We start from the raw sequence: 16,794 nt of genomic DNA on the forward strand, positions 1-16,794 counted from the left end.
GAAAACTAGGCTTGTACACTCCATTACCAGTTCCTTCTCACCCTTGGGAAAGTGTTTCCATGGATTTTGTTGGAGCACTACCTAAATCTAGGAAAGGTCATGATTATCTGTATGTTGTTGTGGATAGGTTCAGCAAAATGTGTATTTTGATACCTTGTAATAAACAGATTACAGTTGAACAAACTACAAAACTGTTCTTTCAACATGTATGGGTTCATTTTGGATTACCCACTTCCATTGTATTTGATCGAGACGCCTGATTTGTGTGAAATTTTTGGTCAAGTCTGTGGGAGCTGATGGACACCAAACTGAAGAAAAGCACAAATTTCCATCCACAAACCGATGGCCAGACACAAGTAGTTAACCAGACAGTGATCCAGTTACTCAGGGGATATTGCAGCAAACATCCTAAGCTTTGGGATGAACATTTGTGTTATGTGTAGCATGCTTACAACCGAGCCAAAAATATTCTTCTACATAGAGATCTCCTTTTGAGACCTGTTTTGGTTTCATACCGAGGTCTCCTTTGGATTTTGTCTTTGGTAAAGACACCACAGTTGAGGGACACATTGATGTGGACAGGGAAACTAGTTTCATTGAACAGATCCAAGAGATCCCCCAGGAAGTACAGGAATAGCTGGAAAAGAGCCAAGCCAAATACTAGGCAAGGCATGACAAGCATCGGATGGAGCATGGTTTCCAAGTTGGTGACCAAGTTTGGCTGTATATCAGCAAGGACAGAATGCAAGGTGAATGTAAAAAGCTAAAGCCTATTAGGTATGGACCCTTCAAGATACTTGAGAAAATTGGTGAGAATGATTTTTGCCTTGATCTACCAGCTTAAATGCACATCTACTCAGTCGTGAATGCAAATTGCTTGAGATTATTTGAACCTTCACTAATTGAGGATCCCAAAGAGCAGAGTCAATTGCATTCTATTGATGACCTGTTACCTGAATATCTTAATGAATTGCAGAAAGACACAGTGCTGGGCAAGAAGGTGAGAACGACGTGCAGGGGAGATGTTGAGTACCTCAGAGTTGGGCTCACGGGTTCAAAGCTGAGCAATGCAAAGTGTATAAAGATTGGACAAGTGAGACAATTGTACCCTCACTTAGTCGATGCTTGAAAACCAACTTTTGGTGGTCCAAAAGATTTTTTAGTGGGAAGGTCATGATCCAAATTGGATCCATGGAAAATTATCAGAGTTCTATGACTGCATCAAATCATGACAGACCTCAAAAAATTGTGAACAAAGAGCTATCAGGAAGGACCTCTGGACAGTGGCAGTTTGTAGCTAGCAAGGAACGATGAGGACCTCGGTCAAAGTGCACTGAACAAGGCCCATGGAGACCGCACAAGAGGCAAACTAGCAGTTGGGAAGTCCAGATCAGAAAACAGAGGCCATTTCTGATGTGGGATTAACGCAGCGGTTTGCTAGGAAAAACCCTCGAGAAGGAATAGCCCCGAGCGCTCGGTCACAAGGGAAGCTGAAAATCGTGGGAAAAGCGTTGAAATGACAGGTGGATCCTGTGCTCCAAAACCAACGGAATATCAGAGGCATTTTGAGCGAAAAGTGGAATTGTCAGAGGACCCAGTGATTCCATATGTTGGATGACACGTGTCCAGCAGATGAGAGAGAAAACCGCTCTCATCGTGGGCTAATGTCTGAGTAAGTCAATGTGCGATAAGAGCGAACACCGTAGGATCTGGGGGCTCTAGATCTAATGGCAAAGATTACATTCGATGGAAAACTGAATCTGGATGGAGAATTAAGCTGCAGCATATAAAACTTTGAAGTCTGATTTGACCGCTGAGTTGGTGGATGAATCATTACACAAAGTAACAGAAATACCAAACTGTTTGAGGAAGCGCTGGCAAAATTCATAAGAGGACAAGTGGCCACTTCCTTGTGAGACGTTACATAGTGGTGATGACGCAAAGGCAGGGAATTCCAAGCGAACAATAGCAGGCGATCCAAAGAGGCGGAGGAGGAAGTGAACAGTCAGAGGATGCATTGGCTTTAAGCCATGCATAGATAGAGAAAAAAAAAGAGGAAAAAGAAGAAGGAGACAGTGAGACAGAGAAGCAGAATAAAGAGGAAGCAAGAAGTAGAGAGCCAAGCTGACCTGTGGAGCTAAGGCAGCATTGAGCAGATAGAAGGCCTGAGAGGTTCAAGCAATCCTTGTGAGGATATCTGGTGGGAACTAAGTACCAAATTGGACTCATCCCATTAAGACCAGTTGAGGTCGAGACTTGGTAAGGAAGAGTATGTGCACTCTAGTGGCTTGGGGGATCCAAGAACCACCCTACTAAGAATCATCTGTTTCAGGAGACTCAAATCGAGCTCCTCATTGTAAAAAATTTGTTTTAAAGACACAATAAAGAAGGCCACCACTGAAAGCTGGACCGGAGACGTAGCCCTGGAGGATAAGGTGAACTCCTTATTAATTTGTTGTGTTCTTGAATTTGCTTACTATGATTCTCTTACTGTTTTCCATTTTCTAGTGTCTGTGTATTTTTCAATCTCATCGATCCGTTGCCTAAGATAACATAGACACGCACTAGCACATGAGTCTGTAATACCTTCATTAATTAATTAACTGACATCACTCACGAGTGATTTTCAGATCACCGCTGGATCTAGATTACCGAAAGGAACAAAGTTGAATCATGAACATAATAATGCTAGTCTATCATACAAAATCATCCTTGGGAAATCAATAGCTACAACAAGCACAACATAGACACCCAATACTCCCAATCCAGACATTGTGGAATAGGAAAATTATGCCCCAAAACTAAACATAGAACTGCCAAAAACAAACAATTTTTGCACAACCTACAAGGCACAAGGCCTCATTTGCATATTTAAAACTTATTGGCCAAAGCCAGTGGATCTATTTCACTAGATCTTCACAAATTGGAGAAAAAATTGTGAGATACACCTTTGTTCAAAAGGCTTCTTCATTGTAAAACTTGCATCATCGAAAGAGTGAGATATTATCCTCCAGGAAGGTCCATGGCTTTGGGGATCGACGAGGCTCTTCATCACTCCTTGGTTTCCAAAATTTGATGCAAACACCATGATTGTATCACAGATGTCGGTTTGGGTGAGGCTTCATAACCTTTCCCTACACTTCTGGCATAATTAAGTGCTAGAAACCATTGGGAATATCTTAGGATGATACATAAAGATTGATGAACAAAGTATGGAAGAACGAATATATACCTTCGCACGCATATGTGTGGAAGTGGATCTCAGCAAAGGCTTATCAGATCGCATCCAACTAATACACAACAAGCAGAGGTGGAATCAAATCCTGGATTTTGAGAACACAACTTTTAGATGCCGAATATGTCGCCAAACAGGACACCTTCAAAATACGTGCCCTCATACCAAGAATGAGCAACAAAGGAGGAAGAAATCAGGGAAGCAGCCAAAAGGATGGCAATTTCCCCCAAATGAAGTACATGAGGAAGAGGAACCCATTCTAAATCAAGAAGAACAACACATACAAGAAAGCGAAGAAAAAGCCAAAAAGACACACACACCAAGCCAAACCCAAATGATGGAGATTATCTCTTGGAATTATAAAGAATTAGGAAGAAAACATAAAATGGACATGGTTAAAGAATGGTCGAAGAGAAGAAAACTCAAATCCTCTTGTTCTAATAAGAAAAATTGAAAGATAACAATATCTTTTAGGAAAGTACAAAACTATAGCAGCTAAGCAATGGACAAGTGACAATCTTGTGAGGAACTCCTAGAGGTCCCTATATTTTGTGTAACCCAAACACCTTCCAACTCATCAATGATTCTTCCACTCCTAATTGGACTCTACTAAGCCTCTCTCATATTGGTTTAGAAATTTCTATTCATATAGTTAAGGCCTATATGCCTAGTACTTATCCAAATAATATTGTTTGTTGTCTCTCCTTGATGGACTTAAAGGAGAGGGCTATTAGGAGCAAACTTATTATTGCTAGTGATTTTAACATCACTCTCTCTTAAAAAGAGAAAAGGGTTGGGGGGAGGATAATCTATTAGGAACCACTTCAAAGAATATATGGAATACCTAATCTCTTCCTTGGCCCTTATTAACATTAAACCAACCAAGGGCGGTTTCACCTAGACTAACAGAAGGTCAAGACCTTGCCACATTGGGGCTAGATGTTGAGAATGCAATAAGAAATTCCTAATTTAATTTTGTCCTTAATTAAATTAGGAGAAAATCAAAATTCCACATTAGCAGACAACTTGAATGAGTTAACTGATTTATTATCACTCAGTTAACTTAGTTAATTCGAGTTGGAGGGAGAAGAGTTGTGTACAATGATTCCTAAATTTTAGGAGCCTAGGTTGAGTTAATTTCAGTTGTAGCAATTTAATTCAGTTAAATTGAGTTATGGCCAGTTAAACTAGTTCCAACTATTGGAGGAACTAGTTGGAGGTTAGTGGGGTGCAGTTTTAGTGTTTAACCAGTTAACTAATAAATCAACCTAAATTAACTCATGCATGCACAAAATTCGAGTTACTCATTTGAGATTGGAGTTCAAGGGTAGTGTACTATCAATTGTAGAATATTCCAAATTGTACAGGTCATGAATGTGGTCAAAGGAAGGCCTAAAGGTATTGTGAAATTCTCATTGAGAAATTTCCTAATTAAAAGGGGGCTAATTCCCAAGGAAACAATGCAAGGAAATCAGAGCTTGGAGGCTTGGAATTTTGGCTAAGTATTGTCCAAAGGCAGCTAGTCAAGGAGAGGATAGAAAATACTTGTGTAGGTTGAGCTCAAGGTTGAGAAAGAGCATATTGCACTCATCTAGATTCTTTGATTAATGCAATACAGACAGTAAGGGGTTTTGAGCAATTTCTTTTCCCTAGATATATCTCTGTGTATGTGTGTTGAATATTGATGCATGTTATTGATTTGTGTTCTCGATCGTAAATTTACTTCCACAGATTGGTAGAGTAGATTTGAGTCTTATGTTTTGGTAAATTTCATGAGAGGTTTGAATCTACAATTAGAATTATTCATGGTATCAGAGGTAGATTCATAATAGAGAAGAGAATTTGTAGTTGTCATTGCAGGAGGTTCAAGGTTGCAGATCATTGTTTCAGGTTTTCTTCAAGACTAAGAAGATGGATTTCTATGGACTAGGACTCAAGTACACCCTTGAGGGAAGCTCGAATTATGTTGCATGGAAGGACCAGATGGAGGCAATACTAGAAGATAATGGGTTGAAGGAATTCATTGATAATAACATTTTGAAACCAGCAACAATTGATGCTTAGGATCTAGCAGAATGGAAGAAGTGTGTTTCTAGGGCAAGGAGAATCATATTGGAGGGAGTACGAGACCAAATTGTCTCTAATCTCCATGTGAAATAGACTAGATTTGTTCCAGAATAGTAGTGACCATAGGAAGCTGGAACTCAAGGACAAACTTTGAAGCATCAAGATGCAAAAGAATGACACAATTCTGCAGTACTTGAGCAATTTTACACAATGTCCTAATGAACCTGGCGGGGGCTGTGTTACTATCCCTGAAGAAGATTTGGTAGCTCTAGCTCTATTGGTCTGCCCAAGAGTTGGGACAATTATCAAGATTCAGTAAATGATAGAGAGAAACTACCACAGTGGGAGCGGTTATGGTCTGATCTAGTGCAGGAAGAAATAAGGTAGAAAAAAAGAGATAGGACCTCATCCAAAGAAGAGGAGGAGGACTTTGAATTAGTTAGCAAAGGAAGGAAGGCCAAGGGGAAGAATTCCCAAGGTGAGGCTAATTCAATCCTAGAGGGAAAGCATAAGGACTTGTCCAAAATCAAGTGCTTTCACTATCATGAATTCAGGCATTATGCCACGAAATGTCCACAAAAGAAGGCAAGCAAGAAGGAGCCTACAATAGCAGCAGTAGGTGAAGCTCTAGCTTCACAATTTGAGCTTGATTTTACTCTCATTGCATGCATGGAAAGCATAGTAATGGGAAGCATGTGGTATTTGGATAGTGGTGCTTCATTCCACATGACAGGGAATAGAGATTTCTTCAGTGACTTGGAGGAGAAAGACCTCAAGCAAAACATTGAGTTTGGAGACGATGGAAGGTATAACATGATTGATATTGGTACAGTTACTTTTCAAAGCGACTTAGACACCCCTCTCAGACTCAAGGATGTGATGTTTGTTCTGGGTCTAAAGAAGAATATTGTTTCTATCATGATGTTGGAAGACAGTGGCTATGATGTGATATTCAGCAAAGAAAAGGCATTCCTGAGACACATCACCACACGAAAAGTGAAGCAGATCGATGTGCGAGTCAAGAACATGTATGCCCTTGAGGTAGAATATACATGAAAATCCTTGAGGAGTAAGGAAAAAGTTAGAGACCCTGTGCTTGAGAGGGAGCATGATTTACATCTCAAAATGGAGCCTCAGAAGTAGCCTCAACAAGTTTTGTAGTAGCCACAAATGGAGAAGAAGAGAGGAGGCAGAGTGGAAACATCCACTCAAGCAAAGACCTCTTGTAGGGGGATATTTCGAGCTAAGTCGGCAGAGGGAGCACATGCAGCCATACCTCCAGGTGTGAGGTGGGGTGATGTGAAGCAATAGTCCTAGGTGTGAAGAAATTTGGGTAGGGTCTCTTATCACCTGGATTGAACCTTAGGCTGAAGGAATGCAATGCCAGGGTAACCACAAACCACGCTTAGCCAAGTAGCTAGCCCGACTAGGCCAGGAGAGGGCTCTCTCCGTAAGGATCTCAGCCAAGATGACTGGATCAAGAAAATGATATTAGGCTAGGTATAATAGCACAAGGTTTGATTTGATTTTGAAGGGTTTTGCTGGATCAGGAGGAGCCTGACAGTTAGGGCAAGGAAATTAGGTCAAAATTATAGGGTTTCGATGGGGTGGGGCAAGGTAGGCACAAGGCTCAGCACTCTAGGGTTTGATGGGTGAAGTGATTCAAAGACAGGTGAGGAGCTAGAAAGAGCATGTAAGCAACATGGATTCTTCCTAAATGGAAGAAAACATAGACTGTGAATATTTTCATAAAACGGAGCATAAATATTATGGGTTCTCCCTATCAACTTGAAAACATCCACTTAAAGAGTATGAAATGATGAAATGGAGTCAACAATACATTTTAACACATGAAAACATAAGAAAAATTGAATTGAACATCATACCACATGGATACCAAAGGAATAGCTGCAACTTTTCATTAATCTCCTGCTAAAACTGATACAAAATGATGTCTACTCAAAGCATATGCATCCAACTGAGTCCAACCCTTTACAATGGGAAAGAAGAAGAAGATATAGACATTGATTCAACCTCCTCCCATCCTCAGGGGTCGAATTCCTAAGGATGAGGAACTAATCCATCAAAAACTGAACAAGAAACTGGAATCTAGGCAACCTAACAACTTGCCTCTAAAAGTGAGGAAATTGATTCATTTGTCCTCAAGATAACTTTTAATCTAATGAATCTACCTTCTAGTACTTATTATCCATCATATTTACATTCCTAGTCACCATTTACATCAGTAAAAACATCATCCATGAGAGAAACCCCAAAAATTACAGTCATGGCACAGTAAAGTGCAAATTGAGCAGAAAGTTGTCCTATGCGCAGTGCCTAGGTGCTATGCGCAACACTTTTTGCAGGGCCATTTTGGAGGCCTTCCAAGTGTCCAAATTTGGCCCAAAATATCTTTTTGGAAAGCTCTTCAAGTATAATTTCCAGAACATCTTGAATTTTTTCATTTGGAGTTCATTTGACCCCTCAAAAACTAATTCTCCCGAGACTGCTTCTGTAGCTCAAAAATAGGGCAGAAAGGTCATTTTTTGGGTGTTTTTTGACCTTTTGGTTGACCAGTGTTTGTTATGCTCTTAACCTGCAAGACGATACCAGAATACCAAATATGTGAAGAAATATACCCATAACATAGAACAATGAGAAATAACATCAAGTATTTTATTATTCTTAAAGCAATGTTCACTTGCCTCTTCGAGGGGGCAACCTCCAATAAAGCTGAGCTCAATTACCAAATAAGACACGATGCTCCTCAAGGGGAGTCTCTATCCTTTATATAGAATTCATACATGCAATACCATGGTTCTTATTAATACCATCTATCTAATACCATGGCCCATTTGCAGCTAACTGTGGTCCCTTCATTAAATGCGGGTTAACCACTTACAATTATTAATATGGGCTTTAATGACTCTTTACTTAACTGTAATTATGACTCGATCCTATTATAGAAATAAGGGGGTTAGGGTTGGACCCTAAGATGCCCTCCCCCATAAGAATAGCCTTGTCCTCAAGGCTGAAGCTGTGGAAACTACTGAAGGATAGTGGCCGGTTCCCAGGTTGCATCTTCCAGAGAGGTGTCTTTCCATTTGACGAGGACTTCCTTGATCGTGCGGCCACGCAGGTGCCATTCTCGTGTGTCAAGAACCTGTTCAGGTTGGAGCTAGATTGACCCTTCTTCATCCACTTCAAGTAGACTGGTTTGAATTCTGCAATGGTTCCCAATCACTTTCTTGAGGCATGAGACATGGAAGACTGGATGGATTTTTGCAGTGGGTGGAAAAGCTAGCTTGTAGGCAACTTCTCCAATGCGCTGAAGTACTTGATACGGTTCGTAGAATTTTGGAGATAATTTCTGACAACCCTTGTCTTTGAGTGATGTTTTCTTATATGGTTGCAGCCTCAAAAATACCTGATCCCCTTCTTGAAATTGGCGTTCTGAGCGATGTTGATCTGCCTCTTGCTTCATGCAGTTTTGGGCTTGATGAATATTCTCTCTAAGGTGGGCCTTGATCAAGCTGAAACTTGGCCTTCTTAGCCTCCCTCTTTGCCTTGATGTACTTGGTTTGCATCAATTCTTGCTTGACCTCTAGTTGCTTGTTCTCTTGCTCATAAAAGGAGATCATATATTTGGCCCTTTGTAATCTAGTCTCTGTTATGAAACCAGCTCACAAAAAGATAGAAAAGATAGATCAATGCCTTAGAATTCAGCGTCTTCGAGGGGCAAACCTCCTTTACATTACACAAATGAATGATTCTTTGATGATACAAATGACAATACCTCCTTTCTATATATAGGAGTCTAAGGGGTCATAATATAATCAGAGCCGACATAACATTAATAACGAAGGGCACAATAATAACAATAGTGGGCTTCTATTGGGCACAATAGTAACAATATTGGGACTACATGGGTACAAAAATATAATAAGGGGGTTGTATTAATAACAATAAGGGGTTACACTAGTAGTATAGGGGCCTAACATGCCCCTCTCCTTCAAAAAGTGTTGTCCTCAATGCTTGAGTAGTTATTGATGCTTTTGTATAAAATTCTTGTCCTCCCATGTGGAATCTTCAGCAGGTAAGTTCTTCCACTTGATGAGATACTCTGAAATTGATCGATTTCGTAGCTTTTGGGTTCTTGTTTCTGTGACTGCTCCAGGTTCCAATATGATTTTTCCTTCCTCTTCAAGTTCTATCAATATTGTTTGAATTGGGATCTTTTGCAAATTTTGAATGAGTGGCCACACTTCTTCATCCTTCTTCCATTCATCCCTTACTTTGTTTATCCAATCTGGTTGGATAATAGAAATAGCACAAAACAATGCTTCGACATCCTCATCCTTTCTTGAGAGTGCATCTGCAACAAAATTTTGCTTCCCTTTTCTATAGATGATGTCAAAGTCATAACCCAACATATTTGTGACCCATTTTTTCTGTTCTTCTAAAGATAATAGTTGTTCTAAAAAGTATCTAAGACTATCATGATCCATTTTTACCTTGAAGTGTCTTCCCATTCGGTAAGGTCGCCATTTCTTAAGTGCATGTAGTATTGCCAACATTTCCTTCTCATAAATAGCTTGTTTTAGATGTAGCAGTAAAAATACCCAATCACCTACATCAAAACATTTTTCACTACGATGTTGATCTACCTGTTGTTTCATTCGATTTTGCACCAAAGTGGCGTTATCCTTTAAAAGTTGGAGAACTTGTTGTTGGTGCTCGATGTGATCTTTTTCTGCTTGAACCTTTTTCTTCTTGATATGTCCTTCTATCTTGAGAATTTGAGGAGTGGTAATTTCTTCCAATGCTTTACAAGATATGGTCAGATTCATGTCTTGATGCTCGATGTGATCTTTCTCTTATTAAACATTTTTTTTCTTGATATGTCCTTCTATCTAGATAGTTTGAGTAGTTGTAATTCTGGCCAATGCACTACAAGATATGGTTGGATTCATTTCTTCTTTCTTGATGTGATCTTTCACTTCTTGAACCTTTTTCTTCTTGATATGTCCTTCTATCTTGAGAGTTTGAGGAGTGGTAATTCTTGCCAATGCTTTACAAGATATGGTCGGATTCATTTCTTCTTTCTTTGGGGTTGGGTCGTGGTGTATATCCTCTTCTTTTGATGTTTCTTGATCCTTTTCTTCCTCCTCTTCATACTCTATGTAAAATAATTTCTTCTCAGCACACTTATGACCTTTAGTGCATTTTCTATCACAATTGTAACAAAGCCCTTTTTCTCTTTTTTCTTCCAATTGTTGTGATGTAAGACTTGTAGGTTGTGGAAGGCTAGGAGAAGAAACATTTCCATAATTATAGTCATGAGTGGTGGGATTCCTTGTTTTCATAATTTTGCTTTCAATTTTTCTTACCAACTTGAATGCCTCCTCGAATGAATCAGGTTCCCAAAAACGAACCTCATGTTGAATGTTATCCTTTAAAGTCCCTATGAAGACATCAATCCTTTGCTTCTCTGGAATATAATTTACCCTTCTATTCAATTTTTGGAAGTCTTCAATGTGCTCTTCCATTGAACCCTTTTGTTTGAGATTTATCAATTGGATAAAGAAGGAGTTTCTCTTTGTATCCTCATAATGTGCTATCATTTCCTCCGTGAAAATTGACCACGTGACAAGTGGTTTACGAGAACAAAGCCCTTTATACCATAAAAATTGATTCGGTTCTAAATAATTAGATGCAATACATACCTTTTGTAACAATGGTACACCATGTAGATCAAAATATTTCTCCATCTGTAGTATCCAATTTACTGGATCCTTGCCATAAAACTCCCTCATCTCGCTTTTTCTTGATTTTAGGAGCTTGATCTTGAAACGAATGTAACTCTGTAATTTCAGATCTTCCAGTTCTGAAATCGCGATATACAGTAGCCCTCTGCGTCATCTTTCCAATGCCACCAGTCTAATCCAAATTGGATTCTCCAAGGAAGAGTTATGCCAAATCTCCCACGGTGACTTGATTATAGACTAGTTCAGTAGAGCGAACTTGTACAACGTGCCACGAGTCACTGTTTCGACCTATGGATCTGAAAAATGTATACAAGAAACTACAGTCCGTCCTCATTCTGTAACTTCTTACGAAATTTCAATCTGATTCTCAAAACAAAAGTTATGACTATTTTACCAAGGTCACCTGTTTGGAATGTAATTCAGGAGTCTACAAAAAGGCTAACTTCCTCAGATCATATCTCCACAAATATTGTGCAAAAAGATCTGAAATTCAGACCCAAGGTTCAAAATGATTTTGAACCAAATGGGTTTTTTCTTTAGCATCTGAAACGTTGCAGAAAAAAGTTATAGCGCAAATTCCACGATGACCTGTTTGGAGCAACGAAACCCTAGAATTCAAAGCTCTGATACCAAATGTTATGGAACCAGCTCACAAAAAGATAGAAAAGATAGATCAACACCTTAGAATTCAGCCTCTTCGAGGGGGAAACCTCCTTTACATTACACAAATGAATGATTCTTTGATGATACAAATGACAATACCTCCTTTCTATATAGGAGTCTAAGGGGTCATAATATAATCAGAGCTGACATAACAATAATAATGTAAGGGCATAATAATAACAATAGTGGGCTTCTATTGGGCACAATAGTAACAATATCGGGACTACATGGGTACAACAATATAATAAGGGGGTTGTACTAATAACAATAAGGGGTTACACTAGTGGTATAGGGGCCTAACAGTCTCAAGCTTCCTGATTTTGGCATCCTTTGCTTTCAAGGCAGCCTGAGGGATTCTATCTTTATACTCATAATATTTATCCTCTTTATCAATGTCTTTTGAATTTGAAACTTTGAAACCCTAGAGAAGGTAATCAAGAAGTGAGTTATGGTGAATAGGGATAGGGGAAGGGGAGAGGAGTTTGTGCGATGTAGGATGAGATATGTATGATGTGAGAGTGAGAAGGAGGGTATTTTTGGTAGGCACTGTTTAGTAAATAGGGGTTTAAGGATTTTTTTTTTGGGGATTAGGGTATAGGGGATAGGTCTAGGGATTTTTTTTGGGGTATTAGGGTATAGGGGATAGGTGGAGGGATTTGACAACAGAATGTGGGAATAAGGGATATGGTAAGAAAGGAAGGTTTTTTAGGCAACCTAGGGTTTGAAAATTTAAATAGAAAACAAACTTCAAAATCGTGAAATGAGTGTCGGGAGGATAGTTCAAGGAGTGTACTTACTTGTTTAGAGGCTCTAGATAGCAAAAGAGCGATTTAGATGGTTGATAGGGTGGTCTTGGTGTTTGCCGGCCCTAGGCGCAGCGCCTTGTACAAATGCACAATGCTTCAGTTGTATGCGCAGTTCCGTGAAAAAATTCATTGGAAAATAGGCCCTATGCACAGCGCTCTGTCTGTATGCACAACGTTCCCTCCTCTATGCGCAATGCCTCTTGCTCTATGCGCAACACCTTTTTTCAGGCTACTTTTGGAGGCTTTCCTAGTGTCCAAATTATGCCCATGATAGTTCGTTAGAAAGGTCTCTCTCTTGGCTATACAATGGACCTATCAAGAACTGAAAATGATCAATTATAGCCCCTGAAAAGTCAATTCTCCCAAGACTGGTCAAAAAGTGCAGAATGAGGGTGCAAAAATGAAGTGTTCTCTTGTAAGAAACTTTTTGAGGTCTTCCGCAACTCCAAATTGAGTGCATGATAGCTCATTGGAAATATATTTTTGTCTAGTTATCATTTGACTCATCAAGAAAGTCATTTGGAGACTCCAGATAGAAGAAAAAATGATTTTTCCAAAGTCACTCTAGAAGTGCAGCAACTCTCTTGTAGCAACTGTATTTTTGACATTTCTCTAAAACCATGACACCTGTGTAAAATGTGAAGGAGTTTTTTCATCCTTGGCCTATTATGGACAAAAACCTCTCTCACTTTTTCTAAATTCATCCCTGTTTGGTCTAAAACATAGTTTGAAGAAAAACCAGCCCTATGTGTGGCAAATGATTTGTCCCTTAGAATGACTTATTGAAAAATGATGGAGACATGATTTGTATGAGTTGGAATGGCCTCATACTTGCTTAAATTACCTTCCTTATGCCTCATATACTCAGATGTCTCTGATTCCATAGCCAACCCTAGCTCAATGTGTGAGTAAATTAGGGTTTAGTGCTTGTGGAAAATGATGATTTGGACACCCTTGGGAAAAGACAACTCCCTTTGGCATGCACTTAACCGTTTGAAACTTTACCCTTTCACTTGACTATTTTCTTTGGAAATTGATCTTTTGATGGTTTGGCATCTTTGGAACACTCCTTTAACAGCTTGGGATAGTGAAATTATTTCATTTGAAAGACATAAAATTACATAATGAAATAAGCATTTCTCTTTACAAATCATCTTCACATGGTGAAGGGATGTTATTTGATCACCCTTTACTTGTTGGTATTATGCAATCGAATGGAACCTTGACAACCCTAATGACTTAATGAAACCTTGAAAAACCCCAAAAGACCTAATAAGACTTAATGACCTCATGACTGATACAAATGGCATGATAAAAATAACTTTATGGATGATGTACAGTCAACAAGATATGAAACTATGCCAGCAAGTAATCACATTTAGGGAAGAGTGATGTTTTTGGACTAGGACTACCATCAGTGACTAATTTTTTTGCATGACCTAGTGGAATGATAAAAAAATTCTGAATGGGACCCTTAAAATGATATGAAAAGAGGATTTTTGATCACTAATGGCAGGATGCAAATACTGACACTAATAGGGTCCATTGAGGTGTTTTTTGTTTCATGGATCATTACCTTGCTACAAGGGCCCACAATATTTAGTAGTAGGAGGATCAGTGTCAATCAAATACTGAGGAGTGAAAATGAGTGTTGATAGCAAACCAGGAGGCTCAATAGCAGAGTCACCAACAACACATTTTTCCTAGTAGAAATTTGCAGACACAGTTGATTTCGTTTTTTTTTTAATTCTTTTCAGTTGCAGATGTTGCAGTAGCAATAACAGTGAGAAGTGTTGCATGAAGTACATTCCAAAGGTGTTGGATCAGTGTAGATGTGAATTCCTTTCTTGTTGAGAGAGAGCGTTGAAAATGCAACAAGAAATTCCTAATTTAATTTTGTCCTTAATTAAATTAGGAGAAAATATAAATTCCACATCAACAGACAACTTGAATGAGTTAATTGAGTTATTATCACTCAGTTAGCTTAGTTAATTCAAGTTGGAGGCAGAAATTGAGTTGTGTATAGTGATTCCTAAATTTTAGGAGCCTAGGTTGAGTTAATTTTAGTGGTAGAAATTTAATTCAGTTAAATTGAGTTATGGTCAGTTAAACTAGTTCCAACTGTTGGAGGAACTAGTTAGAGGTCTAGCAGTGGGGTGCAACTTCAATGTTTAACCAGTTAACTGATCAATCAACCTAAATTAACTCATGCATGAACAAAATTCGAGTTACCCAATTGAGATTGGAGTTCAAGGGCAGTGTACTATTAGTTTTAGAATATTCCAAATTGTACATATCATGCATGTCGTCAAAGGAAGGCCTAAAGTTATTGCACAATTCTCATTGGGGAATTTCCTAATTAAAAGGGGCCTAATTCTAAAGGAAAAAACACAAGGAAATAGGAGCTTGGAAACCTGGAAATTTGGCTAAGTATTGGCCAAAGGCAGTCAGGCAAGCAGAGGATAGAAAATACTTGTGCAGGTTGAGCAGAGCATATTGTATTCATCTAGATTATTTGATTAATACAATATAGATAGTAAGGGGTTTTGAGAAGTCGATTTCCCCTAGATATATTTCTTTGTATGTGTGTTGAATCTTGATGCATGTTATTGATTTGTGTTCTCAATCATGAATTTACTTCCGCAAATTGGTAGAGTAGATTTGAGTCTTATGTTTTGGTAAATTTCATGAGCAGTTTGAATCTACAATTAAAATTCTACACTTGACTTCCTAGGTTTCTTGTCTTTGGTTCCCTCCTTGATGAACCTTTGTCGCTAAATTCCTTGTCAATCATCCCTTCATCTAGCTATGATCACCATCTTATTTCCCTCCTTCTCAAGACCTCCCAAAATCTTTGTCCTATCCCTTTCATATTTAATCCCCTCGAACTCCAAGATCCTTCCTTTTCCTTAGAGGTCTCCTTTACCTAGAGTCATTGGGTAATTGGATCCCTTGTCCTGATCTAGGAATATAAGCTAAAATCTATAAAAGTAGCCTTTAAGAACTAGGCCAAAGCTGTTTTTTGCTCTGTGGAGCTTGACATTGCCCATCCCCATTCTAGGGTAGAGGATATTTAATGCAAAATGGAAAGGGAATTGTTCACCCATGCTCTTATGCTAGAAGATAAATACGTATTTTCAAGATTCCATAAAACACTTAAGGGTAGAATAATAAATATGGAGGCTCAAATCAATAAATATTTGGCTCAAGAGTGGCGACAAAAATACCTAAAATTTCCATAGACAATCTAAATAGATTATGGAGAAACAATGTTAACGAGATCAGATCTGAAGATGGATAGTTGTTCATTGTCTTTGATAAAAATCAAATAAGCAGCTTCTAGTCACTTTAAAGAAATCTACATAGGAAAAACTAGCCCAACAAGATGAAATAGACTCCATGTTATAATTCGTTCCTTATAAAATTCCTCAAGAAGATAATGAAGGAATAACCTTTCCAAGTTTGAAGATGAAGTTCTCAGAGTAATAAATAGCTTTGAATCCCAAGGTTCTAATGATTTCATAATATTCTTTTATCAGCATTGCTACCACATTATACAATTTGACTTAATGAGGACGTTACAATTTGTTCATCATTCAATGATCCTTAGGGAAGGGATCAATTCAACCTTTCTTTCCCTCATCTGGAAAGAGATGAACTCCACCTCCTTCTTCCGATTATAACCCATCTCACTTTATAATTTTTTGTGCAAAATCATGTCAAATATGATATCCAATAGGCTCAAGCTCTCCTCCCCAAAAAAGTTTCATACAATCAAGGAGGATTTGTGGAAAAGAGATAGTTATTCGACAATGTCATCAACTGAAGCCATGCATTCTAGTAAAACACATTTGATTATGTAAGTAACGATTTTGTATTTGATGTCCTTAGCAAATTTGGATTTGCTTCTTAATTTATTAATTAGATCACAACATGTAATTTGAGATCTTAGGTGTCCCCACTTGTAAATGGGCATCCCTCCCACCTTTTCAAAGCTTCTAGGGGATTTATACAAATATGCTCACTCTCTCCATTATTATATACCATCATGGTGGTTTCCCTAAGAAATAAATTGGAAGAAGAGTGCAAATATAAAAAACATTTTGACTCTATGTATAGATAGATGCGTCAAAAAAGATTTTTCACTCACAATTTGGTCATGATACCTTGTTAACTAAAGGAAATTACATAATCATTACCTCCCACTTTAAAGCCATTATGGATTTATATGCTTGTTTCTCTAATGGGGTCATTA

The sequence above is a fragment of the Pinus tabuliformis genome, chromosome 4_1, assembly GCF_031772625.1.
Source record: "Pinus tabuliformis cultivar Carrire ecotype Pingquan chromosome 4_1, CPIR1, whole genome shotgun sequence".
Taxonomy (NCBI): Eukaryota; Viridiplantae; Streptophyta; class Pinopsida; order Pinales; family Pinaceae; genus Pinus; species Pinus tabuliformis.